The sequence below is a fragment of the Acromyrmex echinatior genome, chromosome 9 (assembly GCF_024713525.1).
Source record: "Acromyrmex echinatior isolate Ae372 chromosome 9, ASM2471352v2, whole genome shotgun sequence".
Lineage (NCBI taxonomy): Eukaryota > Metazoa > Arthropoda > Insecta > Hymenoptera > Formicidae > Acromyrmex > Acromyrmex echinatior.
This window is the reverse complement of record NC_141860.1, coordinates 10,654,842-10,671,528: the sequence shown is the minus strand read 5'-3', so window position 1 is coordinate 10,671,528 and position 16,687 is coordinate 10,654,842. Positions and strand designations below refer to the sequence as shown.

General features: G+C 38.3%; 2 protein-coding genes across 10 annotated transcripts in view; both read left to right on the top strand.

Moving 5' to 3' along the window:
* Positions 1-16,687, top strand: part of LOC147908614 (CCR4-NOT transcription complex subunit 6) — a 361,019-nt gene that overhangs the window by 72,917 nt on the left and 271,415 nt on the right. The gene's annotated exons all lie outside the window — the stretch shown is intronic.
* The window catches only part of LOC147908616 (uncharacterized), a 50,208-nt gene that overhangs the window by 3,726 nt on the left and 29,795 nt on the right, over positions 1-16,687 (top strand). The gene's annotated exons all lie outside the window — the stretch shown is intronic.

Below are 16,687 nucleotides of genomic sequence, written 5' to 3'. Positions count from 1 at the left end.
TAGTAGGTTGTGACACGATGATCGGTTAAATCGGTACTTTCTTCGTATTTTTATAAGTGTTTTTGTTCTCTCTGGCACGCGCAAGAGTACTCGCTCGGAGATCCGAAGGTGACGGAACGTTAATTGAACTAAAATGCTGTTGAGAAAAATCACCAGAGAATAATAATACGCTCCGTATTTTTAAAACACGGTCCGTAGTTTTCAAAATCAATTCGTAGAATTCGTGCAATCGATCCATTCAATGTTTCTATTTGCACCGACGAATTGGAGGGCACTAGTCGATTAATTCTGTTGATTTATAAATACCTATCAATAGAAAAGATTTAGATGTTTAATCGTCTCATTGTTTTTTAATCGTACGCACGATTCTATGTGCGAAAATTAACAATTTTCTCTCTTATTTTTGTTTCTTCAACGATATTCGTGGTACGACCTACGGCGAGAGATTATATGTAAAAGAAGTCTGTGAGCCACAAGAAACAATGAACGTATAGGAATAAGGCGGAAGGGACGAGGAATAAAATGTGTATAACGTTCCTGATATTTTATGTATTACCAATCGGAATATCGGAATGCCTTTACTGTGCCCTTCTGTAGACGTGGGACCACTCATCTTTCTTATGCTTCGACTATATCTGTTTTCCGATCGATTGCCCCTACACAATGATTATCTTATCATGAATTTATTCTATCTCATTCCGCGATCCCACGCCCAATTCTTATACTCCATTGTGTCTTGGCTCCGACCCGACGTAGACCCGAGATCGATGCGTAGAATACTAAACTATCGCTTCACGCGTAATTAGACAGCGGCTATTTTTCCTCGATGTCCATCAATTTGCAAAATAACGATTCATGCGTACTTTGATATTCTCTTCTCTACATTCTTTGGAGTAAGGTACACTCCAAAGAATTTAGTGAATCCTTTTGCCGTTTTGCGGCTTGACTGATGAGCAACAGTTTAAAAATGCTAAATCGTCAATCGAATCTAACTTTAATCATGAAACATTTAGAGATATTTCTCGGTTACGCATCGCGCCATTCATGACGGAAACGCGAGACGTCGCGTGCAGTGCTTTACAAGGCGCGTCCGGGAAAAGTAGTTTCGACCGCCGTACTAGCCACAAGGGGTTAATCACGAGGGTTAAGATGTATACTTGCACGTGAACGCATGTCTCGTCCAACCACGCACCAACACGCTCGCATGATTGCGATATACGCCGGCTTTTTCTCGCCGTAGTCGTTGCCGCCGCCGCCGCCGCCACCACCACTACCACCATCACCACCACCATCACCATCACCATCACCATCACCACCGCCAACTCAAGACGAGTAGCGGCGACGTGACCGTTTAAAACGTAACGTAGCAATTAATCGGAAGAACGATGAACGGTTCGGTCCATCGCTGGCCGCCGCCACCGCTGCCGCCGATCGTAATCGACGTCTGCGCCTTCTACCTCGCTTCTCCCTTCGCGCCCGATCGCGCGTGATAGTAGGTCGAACTATTCCCCCGGCGGGAGAGAGAATCTTCATCATCATCATCTTCTTCTTCTTCCCGCTAAAGGGGCCCGCCTCGCGTGAAAGGAGCTACCGTCTCTACTGGTAACTGCGTTTAATCGCGCACTATCGCCGCGTTTTATCGGATAATTCGATGCAACGGTTCAGCCTCGGAATCGAGCACCGATAACCGAGCAGCTAGCTCACCGAGTTCGTAACATTGTTTCGCTTTTCCCTCTATCTCCCCCATGCACGTCGTTTACCGTTGTGTCTGCTAAATAACGGCAAGCGGACCAGATAAACGCGTTATTGATTTGTACAATATCAATACAATCAAGTGGAACTATCGTTGCCGTCATTTCGCTTCGACCCGCTGGAATCGGACGGCAAGATATTGTCACGCGTTCCGTTATGCGATGTCCAGAATTGACGATCGGTAGCTTCGAAGTTGCATTATTCACTCTCTGTCTCTCTCTCCATTCTCAAATCTACCTCTATGAATTAAATTATAGTTAACGTTAGTTAATCTCGATCCAAATGAAACCTTGCGAATGTTTGATATTTAGACTTTCTTTTTTTCATCTCATTAACGAAACGTCATTGGTACTCAACATACTGCCTAAATAAATGCGAACTTCAGGATTCTGATATTGATAGCGATTTTAACTATAGTTATAAAAACTTGGGTGAAGGATCTCATCGTTAATTCGTTAAATAACTTTTGTCAATTTTTTCCGGTAATGTTACAATCGATTGGTCACCGCCACGGAGCGATTATCACGGCGATCGAAATGTGACGGGTCGAAGCGCTCGAGACCGAGCGAGGGTGGAAGGCGCGGCAAGGAATTACGCGGCAGGATTCAGGCGTTCTAAAGATATACTATATATCTACATTAGCGAAAGGCCATCGCGCAGATTTACACAGAGCGTAGAAGCGAGTAAACGTAGAAGCGAGTCGGTCGGTCACACCCACACACATACGCGCGCACACACAGATATGCCGTGTCTATTACGAGTCGCGTCGTGATAGGTCGACTTGTTCTTCTGTAAATCTGCGCTCGATGATCGAGAGAGCCTCAGTCGAGAGGACTGAGATCGCGCGACGAATCCTGTGAATCCTACGTCGTTTTGTATGCGTTATACGAAGACTATACCACCTGTACCCGTTTCCCTGCGACATTATACGTCAGCTAAACTGACAAGACACGTACCACGAGCCACCCAGCGTTATTACACGGCGTTACATAGGATACACGTACACACATGCACACGACAAACTCAGCAAGCCACCTATCGTTAGATAAGTCTAGAATCTAAGGCGATCCATTTAGATTATTATCTCCGTTGTCTATATGTGTATAGAAGAAACTGCGTTTTGTTGTCACGATTTCGGAGCGCGCGATGGAAAAACACGACGACGATGACGAGGTATGATTGGGGAATACAATGGGTGGATATTTTGAATGGGTGTTTTTGCGTATGATACGCGTTTCGTTTTGGAGAAACGGAAGAAGATGAATACATATTCACAAATAATGGAATAATAGAAGTATTTTTTTCGTTCGTGCTAAAAAAAGAAAAGTTCGAAAGAATACCGCATTGTTTTTCGTTACAGTTACAAAACGTGCAGTTACTAAATAGCTATGTATATATTACAAATGCAAACGGCAATCGGAGAGACACAGGTTTGGTGTTCCACTTTTCCGAGATATATAACGCGGTGGAATTATTCATGAATATTTATATATAGTAGCCGTTTCTCCAAAAAGAAGCGCACGCGGATTAAACTAGGAGGAAACCGATGAAATCTTGTTAGTATTCAGTACGTTCGCGGTGCTGGGCATACGAAGGGCAGGCCATAAAAATTCGACAATGGCGACAACGACGACGTCCGTTTGGGTTATAACGGGTGTGCGCTTTGTGCCGAGTTTGACGTACGTGGCGAGCTCGTGTTTCCCGAGCGAACACGAAGAATGATATTAGCAATATTGCTTTCCTGCCGACTAGTCGCACTTTGCGTGGCAAGTTTTATTGCCGAGTGGCGACAGATAAATATTGTTCTTGGTTCCTTGTTAAGACGTAGCGCGCGCACAAAGCATCGATAATGCGTAATCGTGCAATGCGTACACGAGGAAATTGCACGCGAGAGAGAAAAGAGAAAGCTAGAGAGAGAGAGAGAGAGAGAGAGAGAGAGAGAGAGAGAGACTGCTTTAATAACATCGTCGTTGATTTTTCTTCGAGGATTCCTACAAATCGCATCCGAAGAAAAAGGCCTGCCATTCGCAAATGTTCGTTTATGTTTTGTCCGATTGCGTGCGATGTTTGTCGACGCTGTTGTATCGACGTATTTTCGGTTGCTGCATAAATGCGCTATTTGACTTTATCGGACGTAACGTACGGCAGGAAAAGTAAAACACTCTTGGGACTGATTCACGAGCGACTACAACCAGGCCGAGCCTATTTTAAGACTAAGTCGTAAAAACGTTCGTATTTATACACATAAGCAGCCTTTCTTAAAGGCCTTTCTTATCTAGGATTTTTAATAAATATGCCCGAGTTGTCTAGTAAATGATAATTGAATGAAAAATTGAATGGAAGGATTAAATGAAGGAAAACGTCATGTCTTATACGTACTGCACTTATTCATTGTCAACAAATTGTCGCTTTTGCTACAAATGTTTTTGCACAGATTTCCTTCGTTAGACCAAAGTGTGCAACTTTGGTTTAGACAATCTTTCTTGATTACTCAACAGCGTAACTTATAGCACTTATTTTTGCGCATTACATTATTGTGAAAAATATGCAGCTTCTATAACGCATCCACGTTCTCGGATGACGAACAATGCAGCGATCGTAAAATTTTATTTGAGAAATAACGAAGAGATAATACCGCGTATTTGTTCTATGTACCTCTTTGCAAGGAATGGCGACTTTAGTCCGGGAAGATTCAAGTGTTTTTCGACGGATAGGAACGGTGAACGACGTCTGCTGATTTAGCCGCGGAACCTGTTACGAACAGTTTTCTGGCGATGCATCGGTGGAAGTGACCTAATTTATTTACCGTTCTCTAAGCGCATAAAAAATTTGTTAAGACGCTTACGCGAATGTCGCGGCAGAGAAGTGAGAATTGACAAATAAACAAAAGAGAGAAAAAGAACGATGCGTATAGTCGTGTTTTTGAAAAACAATCCCAACGTCATCAAAGATGCTCTCGAACGGAATCCTCACCACCTGTTGACCGACGGAAATCGCGATGTACGTGAAAAAAAGAAAGAGCAAAAGAAATTTTCTTTTTTTTTAAACATTATTGTTCTAAATATTTAGGATTTTTATTTATATTTACCGAATGACTGCAAAATACGAGGACGAAAAACTGGCAAATATTAGTAAAAAAAAAAACAGCCGCAGCAAATATTAGACAAACGAGGAACATGGAAGGGATTAAAAAAAGGATGGAAAATATGAAAATATTGATGAGAAACGTATGACAGCGAAACACTTGATCGACATATCTTATGGTTATCAGAATTTTAATTTCTGACATTAAGAATCTGTAAAAAAAAAACCGTATTTTTTCCGTTTCTCTTATGAAACCATATGATTCAGTTTACTTACTATGCGTTTATAATAAAATTCTAGAAACGTAAAAAAAAAAGCGTTAGAGAATGGACTCGCTGGATCACATCGACATGTGTTTGTTTCGTATTTTTCTAGCCAGGATTTTCTCGGCTTTGATGATTTTGCCTTTTCCGATTGCCTGCCCAATGTGATCGCTTCAGAAATCGTGCTTTCCGTTTGATTTGATCTCTGACGAAGACAGAGGGAGAGACTCGAAAACAGCCGAAATGGAGGGAGTTCAATGAGCGCGGTTTTAATGATCCTAATTTTTGTTCTCTTTGTTCCGTTTCTTTTTTTTTGTTCCCCATGTCGGCCGTCGATTGTTTTTTGATTCTCTCTTCCTCCTGCTTCTCCTTTATGTATTTATTTCACTCATCGTCAATTGACGTTAATAATGTATTGTGATAATGCAACGATATAACACACCATATACACACACGTAAATACACACACCGATACTCGGCTCCGCTTCGTCGTAATAGACTGATCAACCAAGCCGACTTACCAGCGTCGCCCATAGTGCTGTGTTGCACTAATTCGAATCACACTGTTTGGAAGAATCAATAAAAACGTCTTTAATTTATTCGTGGTTACTACTTTCATTGAGTCCCGTTTACAAATCCGTATTATAATAAATTATGTATATGCAAAATAAAATATAATAATATCTTTATAAATATCTTTTTTAAGAATAATATTATAATATTATAATAATAATATCATAAATATCTTTTTTTAAAAAGTAATATGTATAATGTATTACAAACTGTTTTATTATTATTTTGGATGATGAGAGATATGATAAGAGACAAATAATTTATAGGTACATGAGAAATTTATCATTGCTGTTTAAACATAATTTTGGACCTATTTGAATAATAATTATAAGTAAGGAAGATTTAAAATTGTGCGGGATTTGAGCAAGTGGCACTTTCTTAATTTTTGTTTGATGAAACGTGTAATATACTTCTGATATTTTCTTTCTATCAATTAATCCGAATGTTGTCTTCTCTTTCTGTAATCCATTATAGTTCGTTAAAGTTGGTTATAATTTTCCTAAATGGAAAACTAATTTTGAAGGGCAAAAATTGAGTTACCGCATATCCTATTTCTTTTTCTTTTGGACCGCGAGCATCAATTCACTTGCGAACGAAGTCACGCAAGGATAACGATAACTCAATCATCTCCCCCATGCGTTTCTTATTCGTTCACCTTTCTTTTTCTCACGAGCGAACGGAGGTTGAGTGAAAATAACGCAAGGCATTCAATTTACTCGTTTATTCAGATGAAAATTACTGAGATGGCAATTTTGCTTTCCGCTCGTTACACGACGAAATGTACTGAACCGCATGACGTAGCGCGTATTATAACGAGTTTGACTTATGGTAAGTACGGTAACAGAGTTTGATACGTATTTAAGATTATACGTATCCCGTTGGCGAGCTGATTTATCACGCGAACAGCGATTTAATATCCCCGACAGGAGTAATGATATAAAACACTTAAGTCACGATCGCTCGACATTACAGCATAAACATAACGCTTAAAGTAACATAAGTATTAAGCGAACGGCCGGAATTAAACATAAAAACGTCAAGTATTATTAGGATGTAAATTAGCCATTTCAAGCAGATTCTCATAGCATTGATGCTACTTCTTATCGATCATACATGACTGAAGTATGGATCTTAAAACTCCGCGTAATATCCCGTAATGCGAGGCATTGCGATAAGGGATTCTTAAGTGCAAGATTCCTGGTTAATTACTCTTTTTAGAAATGTCTTTCTGTGATGATTATGCAATTGCGATCTCTCATCGTGGGTGGTGCGATATTATCTATTCAAGTGCCGTTTACGCGTCGTAATTCCTCGAGAAGTCCTGCCGACTTCATCGCCGGTGGTTTTGCATCGCCGCCCTCGACGCCTCCGCGTTAACGAACGCACTGATTCTCTCGGTTTCCCCGGGAATCGGTTTATGCACTTGACCGACGCTAGACCGTCATTCGACGGCGGCGAACGTAATCCGACAATCTCCTCTTCCTTATCTCGGAATTGAGTAATGGCCCCCCTTGGTCGGTTTGCGTGTGGGTTGGTAAACTGCTATAATTCGCCCACGTTGCCGTATATCCACTCCCTGGTGCTGTTAACATTGACTCTTCACGCGTCAAGTGTGTTCTACCGCACCTCTTTTTGTCATCGATGATCCTTATGATAGTGTTGATTCTTATGATTTACTTGTTGCTGCAAGTATTGTGTGAATCTCTGTCTTTAAGGACTAGAGGAAGAATTCCGTTGGATCTCTCAAACCTTGATCGCAAAAGGGAAAGAAAAATGCGAAAATTCATATTTGCTTTATGCTAGGCAAATGTATTTTTATAATTTAGTCTTGTTTGATTTAAGAGAAACAGAAGGAGAAAATTTTCCACTTTTATTGAATTATATTATTTAATTTTCTTTTTAAATATAAACGATATTAAGTTGAAATATTCTAATATTTAAGTTATTTTAAAAACTTAAAAATTTTTCTACTCAAATTTTTTGTTGGAGATAAGAGACAGCCGTGTAAGTTACGCCGATTTAGGTTACGCTTATGATTATAATCTCTTGTCTTGTGCCAAAACGAATGTTCGTAATCAATGACATCTCATTAGCTGGTCGACGCTTTGCCTAACAGCCTGCGGCATGCTGTGTCGATTGAATTAGCTATCGTCGACGTCTGTACGTGTATGTGTGTATACGCGACGTAATCCGTCTGTCTTATCGTGCGCGCCGTTGCTGATGAATCATTATACCAGTTGAGATTAGGGACGTCAATCATGATCGGAAAGAAAAAGGAAAGAAAGACATCAGAAATACGGAACCGGTATGCCGATGTCTACGACAGATTCTTCTGAAGAGAAGTCAATTGAACGAATCGATCGAACGTGGCGTCGAAGTTTGCAAATGACTAACCATGAGATTCTTGCAATTCACGCTTGTTATTGCATGACGAATACAGAGCCGTTCGTGCTGCTATCTATTAATTCGAGTTCCCTCGTGAAAAAATTCATGAAAAAGTACCACACGATGTATCGAATTATTCAAAGAGCAGATTAAGATGCGTCCATTGCGACTTGTATTTTCTGTTGCACGCAGTGCGATATACAGTCGTTTGTGCAACGTCGTAGATTTAAATAAACAAGATGATGAAACCCCGGTGCTAACGTACGATTTAAATTTATACGCGAAAACAATTGAGATTAATTTATCGACATATATCAATATGTTACTTTATATGCACATTGTAACATATATATATATATATGTTGATTCTAATTTATTTTTCAGCCACTGATCATTTAATTATTATACTTGACGCTTCGTATTAAAATATTCTTTATGGTATTTTTTTATTAACACATTCTTTATGATATCTGTACAATATTTTTAGATTGTACACGATGTTGTATGAACAACGCGCATTAAAGACAAGTATAAATTTAATGTCATAACGCAAGAGGAATTATATAAGATGAATATAATTTATATCATTAATTATGTAAAAGTGGAATTAACGCGGAGAATTTTAAACATTTCGATTCCTGTGGCATATAATTATTTTCTGCTCCATCTATATAATTTGCCAGTGAAATTCAGTGATAGTTGATCAGAGCATTTATATTTCATTACATATATAAGTATATAATTTTGTACTATTTTAATATTATTGCATGACAGTTGTCATATATTTTGACTTTGTTGTATATTATTTCTGTGGAATTTAATTTCTCTCTTATTTATGATTTATTTTTGAAAATCTTAATCAAAATTTTATCGCTAATTCTGCATTTATTAAGCTGATTATACAATATTATGAATTCTTATTTTTCTGCCTTAGATTATTTGTATAAATTTTCTCTTTTTATAATTTTTTAATCTAATAATAAAAAATCAATTACTATTTCAATCAGATACATATATAAAGTATAAATAAATCCTAATTACTTTATTAATTGACACATATAATGTTGTATATATATATATATGTTTTACCGAAGGAATTAGTAATCTTGAAATCTTCACCATTTTTCTACACGTAAATTTTTTTCTTGAAAGAGAAAATCGAAATTCGTACGTATGGTTACGCACCGAGAGATCGTTTGAGGATCGTTAGACAGAGTTTCACAGTGCGCTGGCGTAGTTTCTCGCTAATTATGCGGCCTGTCATTAAGACGCTCGCGAAACCCACCGACGTTGCACCGCATAGTCTTGCTGTTTTTCATTCTCGGTCATAATCACGCACGCTTTGTATCGCCGCATTGGCACCTTCTGTACTCGTTAGTGCTCCTTCGTTTTCACTCGCTCATTCGCGAAAAGGACGGAAAGAGAGAGAGAAGTAGAGAGCCGTATCTCGACGACGCATTCGCGAGTCATAAGTATATTTTAAGAGACGCGCCATTTCCAGCCAATTTGCATCTGAATACGAGCGTCATAATGACCTGAACTTTGCATACGTGACCTTGTCGCGTGTATCACGGGCAGAATATGCCTCGAAGAACATCGTCGACGTTCTACCGCCGGTACGGTTGCTCTTAATTACGACTATTAATACAGAATGGAAGCATCCTCGCCGCGCGGACGAAGGAGTTCGGTTGCTCGATAGAGTATACGTGCTTTATAATTTATAAGATGTTACACTAAGATACGGTTTCTAAAGATAATTAATTTCTGATTTTTAATGTTTCTTATCTAGTAGTCGATAATATTTCTCGTCAAGTCATAACATTATTTTACGTTTCAATTTAATAATGGATGGCCGCGCAAGCTTTATATTCTCATGTATTTTAGTATGTATGTTCCGTAATACTACAACGTTCGCTTCGGGCATTACTCGCGAATAATTGATATCCATTAGTTATTCTGAGTAATTATTTGAATAACTATTGTTAGGTTGGATGATATATTCGGATCATAAATATTCATTATATCCATTATTGTCCGCGAAATGCAAAAAAGTGCGTTGCCGCAAATCACATTCGCGATTTATTTTTTTCACGAGAGATTACGTAATCTAATCTTTTTGAAATTAAGTTTAATTCATATAAATTGCTTTCGATAAATATGCGAAAGGTCCGCACGCAAATTTACGCACGAGACAGCTCGTATAAGCGCACCGCAATCGAAATATAAGCAAGAAAACTTCCCTCTGTAACGAGCGGCAATTATTATAAAAGCGATAAGTATGCGGTGCTTGGGCAAGGTGGATCTCAAAGCGGCGGTGGCGAAAGAAGTGCTTAACTTCCATAAAATAATCGGCGAGTATTCTCCGGTTCTACTTTACAACTTTGAATGCCGTCATGTTTTTTTTTAGCCTCGTACTTTACCATAATTGCGAGTCAAAATTGAATTTTGGAACAACTGTTCTTCTGTTTTACTTGTTAAAAATTTCGAAAGTTAAAGGAAAAATTGCTAAAAGGAAAAACCGCAAACACTTATAACATCTTTCATCAGGTTTTGCTTATCTATTAACTCTAATATTAAGATATTCAAATAGACGTTATTCGCATTTGTTAATTACCACCGACGCTCGTTCACATAGTGTGTTAATTACCGTTACACACATTTACTAGACTGTTAAATAAATTAACTGTACCGAGTTAAAGTATAGACCTGCTGTAACTTTCAGCTTTTTCGCTGACTCCTCGCAAATGTGTTATTTCTCCGGGGGAAAACTTCTATCCGGGGATTTTGCGTAGAATTTATTGCCACCGCACCGTTGCTGGCATAAATCGCGAATTTAACGGGCACGTTCATTCGTCGAAATTCGTTCGATGAGCCTCGGCCCGCGGTGGAAAAAGTATCGGGTTTTAACATTTTTTTTCCCAAGAGGCGGAAACGCTGTTGTTTCACGCGGCTTGTAAAAATAAGGTTCGTCTAACAGTATTGAAAAGTTTTTAACGATTCATCAATGGAGCCGTCAAAGCCGTAATTCCTGCCCGTTTTACTCCTCGATCCCGTACTACTCCCGTCGATACTATCGAATGGGATGCTGTCGGATTAAGTAGATCGACCGCGGTTAACATTGCACGGCAAGTATTCTCTGCAAGTTGGTAGGTATACAGCCGCGGCTAGAAGTAACTTTGTAGCTTGAATAGATTGCATTAAGTCGAGATATTCTATTCTACAAATCAAAAGATATATAATGAAATTTCGTATGGATTAACGAATAAAAACATTGAAATGCGATGCAATTATTTAAAAAAAAGAAGAAGACATGTTTTTTTTATTTATAATGTCGACTATTTCGTTTTCGTTGAGATTTATCACAGAAGGAATTTAACACTTTTGGCCAAGACTGTATCTAATATCCACATCTCGAAGCCTATCTTGATGGTACATTAGCGCATTATCGAATACAAGATAATAACAAGATATTACAGTCAGTTTAGTTTACTATAATTGCAGATAAGTGGATTAGAACGTTCGTATTAATACAAATGCTGAGCGTATGAACGGAACAATTGTTGAGAAATATCGAATTAAGCGGCTTAGGTACTTCCTTTCATTATGAAATTTACAATGTGGAAAATAACTTGAGAATATTCAATTCAATGATTTTAAATTCGGTGTTTGAATTACGGTTGAAGCCTCTTTAAACCAGACATATTTTAATTAATATTAAATACGGTTGTTAATTTAAAATTTTAATTAATATTAAGTAAGAGTAATCCGTTAATATCTCGGCAAGTAGGTTTCTTTTTTGTGAGTATCGAATTTAAAAAGAACCAGTAGATGCAAATTATAAAAGCTGATCCTTATACAGAATTAAAAATCTGTTTTTAGAATTTTATCATATTTAATTGTTCGTGATGATTCAAGTAGCAGAGTTAATAATTGAATAGTTTTAAATAAACGAACAGCGTGTTCACACGAGATGAGAAATTCTAGAAAGATTACATTAACGTATCTGTTTCTTTTTTTTTTCTTCTAAAAATTAAATTCCTGCATTCAACTGAACGTTGAGAGTAAATTATCAAACATACCGAGAAAATTGTTAGGTGAATATTGACTGTTATGATCGAGTTTTCAGTTCGGAATGGGTCCGAATATCAACTTTACGCAGCTTGGTAGTATTACATAGCAGAGAGTCATTGGATGGCACCAAGCACGTTACGAAAACCGACACAGTTTACGAGCGCGCGCGACGATGCACATGTTATTACAACGCGCGGTAAACTAATGGTAGCGGAACGTTATCAGGTGGGTCGCGTCGCGTCGCGTTGTTGGCCACGCTCGTCGTTGCACATCGTGCCGCACTTATGCCGCCGGGGTTATCGTGTTACGCATTCGCGTGGCATTCCGACCACCTGGCTCTCTGTCGGTGGCACGTTAGTGACGTTACACGTAAATCATCACGCGGAGAATGGACGGAGTCACCGCTGTCGCTCCGTCCACTTCAAATGTCGGTCTGTAATCGTATACCCGGCGGGTAGCGAGCCCGCTTGCGGATTCTGTAAAAGTGACTCGGGTTCAACTTTTCTCATCCTGCGACGGTAAACGTTCGGTCAGAAGTATCATGTTGAAGTGGCAAAAACGAGCGATCATTTTGAACCCATAGAACGAGGATACTTTGACAACCTACAGTTTTTTCGTGTAGTAATTTTCCTGGTAATTTATTTTTTAAATAAAATAAATTCTTGAATTCACATTTTTAAAAAATGAAGATTATTCAATGAATTACAAAGCAATTTATAATTATATTTGTCAGAGGTGCCGAATATTGTATTCTGAAAATTAGCTGTCGGACAATTTGAAAATGAACCTTTAAATTTCATTTTTGCATCACTACTCTGTTAGATGTCAAAGGAACAATGGTAATCTAATCCCTTCAGTTAAATAACATTTCGTTATGTTTAATTCATATACGTCAAAATGTAAATTAAGCCATTTCAAACAGAATTCTGTGATCAGAAATAAACTAATGTCTGTATTTATACTGATTAATGTATATATTTATACTGATATGAAATGTTTTGTGATGATATGTGATTTGTAAATTTTTCTTCTTACCTTTTAATTTAAAAATGTTGTTGTTCTCTGATCAAAATTTGATCAGAACAACAAAATTTAAATGTTTTAATTAAAAAGTAACAATGTTTTTGTAAGTCACGTATCATACAAAACATTTCTCTCAGTAGCAATAAATTAAATTTGAGTCTAATTAAATATATTTTTTGAATTAAATTAACTTTATTGTTTCAATTCAATTAATAACATATTAGAATGGGAGCAATGACGATTTATATAAATGTTTAAAAATACAAAGTTTAAACTGAATCTAATTTGGCATTATAAATTTAACAGTGTAAAGTGACTAAAAATATATTGCCAAAGATGACCTTTGTCATTTATTATCTAACAATTTAGTTTCATTTTCTTTTGTTAGAGAATTCTTAAAGTTAATTTGCTGGACGAGGGAGAATAAAAACAAGTTATCTAATATGATATATCACACGCTTGTAAAAGATGTTATTTATATGTTTGTAAAAGATATTAGTATAGTTTCGCTAATTCTAGCGACGTATTATTATTATTATTCCTACGATATTTCTGCCTTTCTAGTGCTCATAAAACCTGGAGAGATTTGCATTATAGGACGCAAAGAAACATTTGACGCATACGTCATACTTTACTGATACGTATCTTATATTGTTGCGAGTGTCATAAAATTCCGTTTGACTCCTCATCCGCTTTTGTCGCGATTCGCTTTCCTACCGTTATCGTTCCTCGATTCTCTCAATAGTTATCAACGGGATTATACTCAACACATCCGCGGATTTCCGAGCGTGTCGATAATCACTCGACACAATCTGTACGCATTAATCGTCGCTATTGTCGGTATCGAAATTTCGTGCGGCTTTCGGCCTTCGATTTGGCGGTTATCTCGAAACATTCATTGGGCTGATTTCATAATTCTTCAGTTTTGCGGCCGCACAATCGCGGGAATATATCTTCCTTAGCACAAGGTAGCAATGAAACGAACGGTGGTCGCGCGGACTTTATGATCGCTAGAATCTCCTTCCTCGCGCGATTCCTCTTAATTCCTTTCCGATATCGCGAATAGGCATTTATTTCTCTTTTGCGCGTATCACCCATGACTTGCGGCTTACGTTCCTCGTAACCCATCGATTACAGTCTCCGTCCCGTTGGGAAGAGAGAGAGAGAGAGAGAGAGAGAGAGAGAGAGAGAGAGAGAGAGAGAGAGAGAGAGAGAGAGAGTGTTTCTCATCTAAGGGGAGCGACGTGGGCTCTCCGCGCTTGCTGGTTAACTTCCAAACGATTGAATCCGCGTGCCGCGCCGACTGCCTATTAGTTTCTCATCGGCGTATTCCTTGAAAATGCTACCTGCACGCCGAGTATCTTACATGAGAATTTATGACCGCGACTCGTAATTCAGTGAGCTCGGAAATGCGGCGAAGGTGGCAAGCCATTTATAATCGGGGAAATTACGAAGGCGGTGAATCATCATCATCAGCAGATAACGAATCCGTCAATGCATCGCGACAGACTCGTTCGTTCGATGTACCTGTTTCCAGTATATACGAGTAACTGCAAAATTTATTGGAAATAGCGATAGGCATTAAGGAAGTTATATGATACTTTAGAGAGATTGTCATCTTCAATTTCATATCGCACAGAAGAATGGTATGCCGCTTAGATTGAAAGATGCGGAGAATATTGCAAGAAACCTCTTGGAAAGGAGAATTCTAGGGGAGATGAATGAGAATATTTTTATTTTTACAAGTTTCAAACATGCTTTCCTCCATGAAATCCTCGATTGAAGGGACTTACCGTAGCTCGTCGACGATGGTATTGAGCACGATATACCGATACAAAATATGGTACATTTGATTAAATTTACTTGTCTTTAATTTAGTTGTCCTTATTTCTTTTGTTGGAGAATATAAATATTTAAATCAAGTATAATCTATAATAAATGTATTTGACTTAAATATATACATTTTTTATCGAGAGAGATAAAAACAAATTAAATTAATTTACACAAATGAATAATTTTTTTTCCATTCTGGGCAGGTCTTCGTTTAACCGAGAACCCGGGGCTTGTTCTTTCCCGCTGTTTCCGTGATGGCTTTCCGCGGTATCCGCTGCATCAGGAATGTAACGGGCGAGGATCAGGAAATCGACCGTATGGCTTTTTAACACGGTGAAGCGGTTGAATTATCGAGAAGGCGCGAATGCAATGCGCGGTCCGATTACATGCCTAGAAACGTGCATCTCGAAATGCGTGCGCTCGGTAAACGAAACGTAAAGCCGTCATCGCGCCGCAATTTCCGGCAAGTGTCGAACGGTGCGTCATGCCGGCACGTACGAGCTTCTTCGGCGTGTTAATCGTTCCTCGCTTCTGTAGATAGATCGTAAAAATAAAAGGCATACGCGCATGGATGTGCATATACATACCGAGTGCTTTTATGCGCCGCATCGGGGCTCGTCGCTGTTTTATTACTGAGCCACTCTATCGTATATCACTTTTATATGCATCGGTGCATATCTATTCTCTTTTCCGTGTGTTGTCGAACGACGGCGGTATAATCGATTCAAAGGTGGCATGGCTATCGAAGTAATAAAATTGTCCTTTCTTTTTCGCTTTGTAACTGCTTCATGTTTTGTTTTCATAAGTGCATTTTTTTACGTCGCATATACACTCCACTTTTTTTCGATTTAATCTATCAAAAGTTTATGGAATCATAATTTTTATTTTTATTAAAGTAGACTTGTATCGTTACGCAATTAGCAAAAAGGTATTAATAATGTTCGCGTTTTCTAAGTTATTAAAATTATTTAACATATCGAGGAATGAATTTTATAATGAAAAAAAAAAAGAAATATTTTATATATCGTTTAGTTTGAGGCAAAATTTCAAGTATTATTTGAGTATTTAAGGTAATAATATATTGAAAATAAAATGTCGATTTTGAGATTTTTGTTAGCAAAAATTAAGCGTAGATTTTACAAGAGCGAATATTTGTGCTTTTTTCATCGATTCTAGAATTCTATTTCGAGTTTCTAGAACATTGTATAATCAATCAACTTCGATGAGTGCTTTCGGGTCGATGTAAACTTGCGCAAACAAATATTTCCAAATGTCGATCGGTTCTGCTACAAAACGAGATAACGCGAAAATGAATAGCGCACGATTCGAAGGATTAATCGGATACGGATTCAAGTGAGAGAGACAGAGAGGGGGGAGAGAGAGAGAGAGAGAAGTGCTTCAGTATTCGATTTTGTCGAAATCGTGGTCGTCGAGGAACGGCGGGGAACAATATCGTGGGAAATGTCGGTAATGCTACGCGAAACAGAGGTTTACAATCGTAAACACGACCACTCCCATTTGATCAAATTTTAATTCCGCTCGTGTCTGTTTAGCATAAGCGGCGGCAATGCCGTTACACAATACGCTGGTTTAGTAGAGTCGAGAGTGGCTGATATTCATCTCATTTACTCGACGATCTCCAGATTACCAATCCACTCCGTGCATTGTTTGCCGCTGCAGGAACCAACAAGTTGCATTATCGG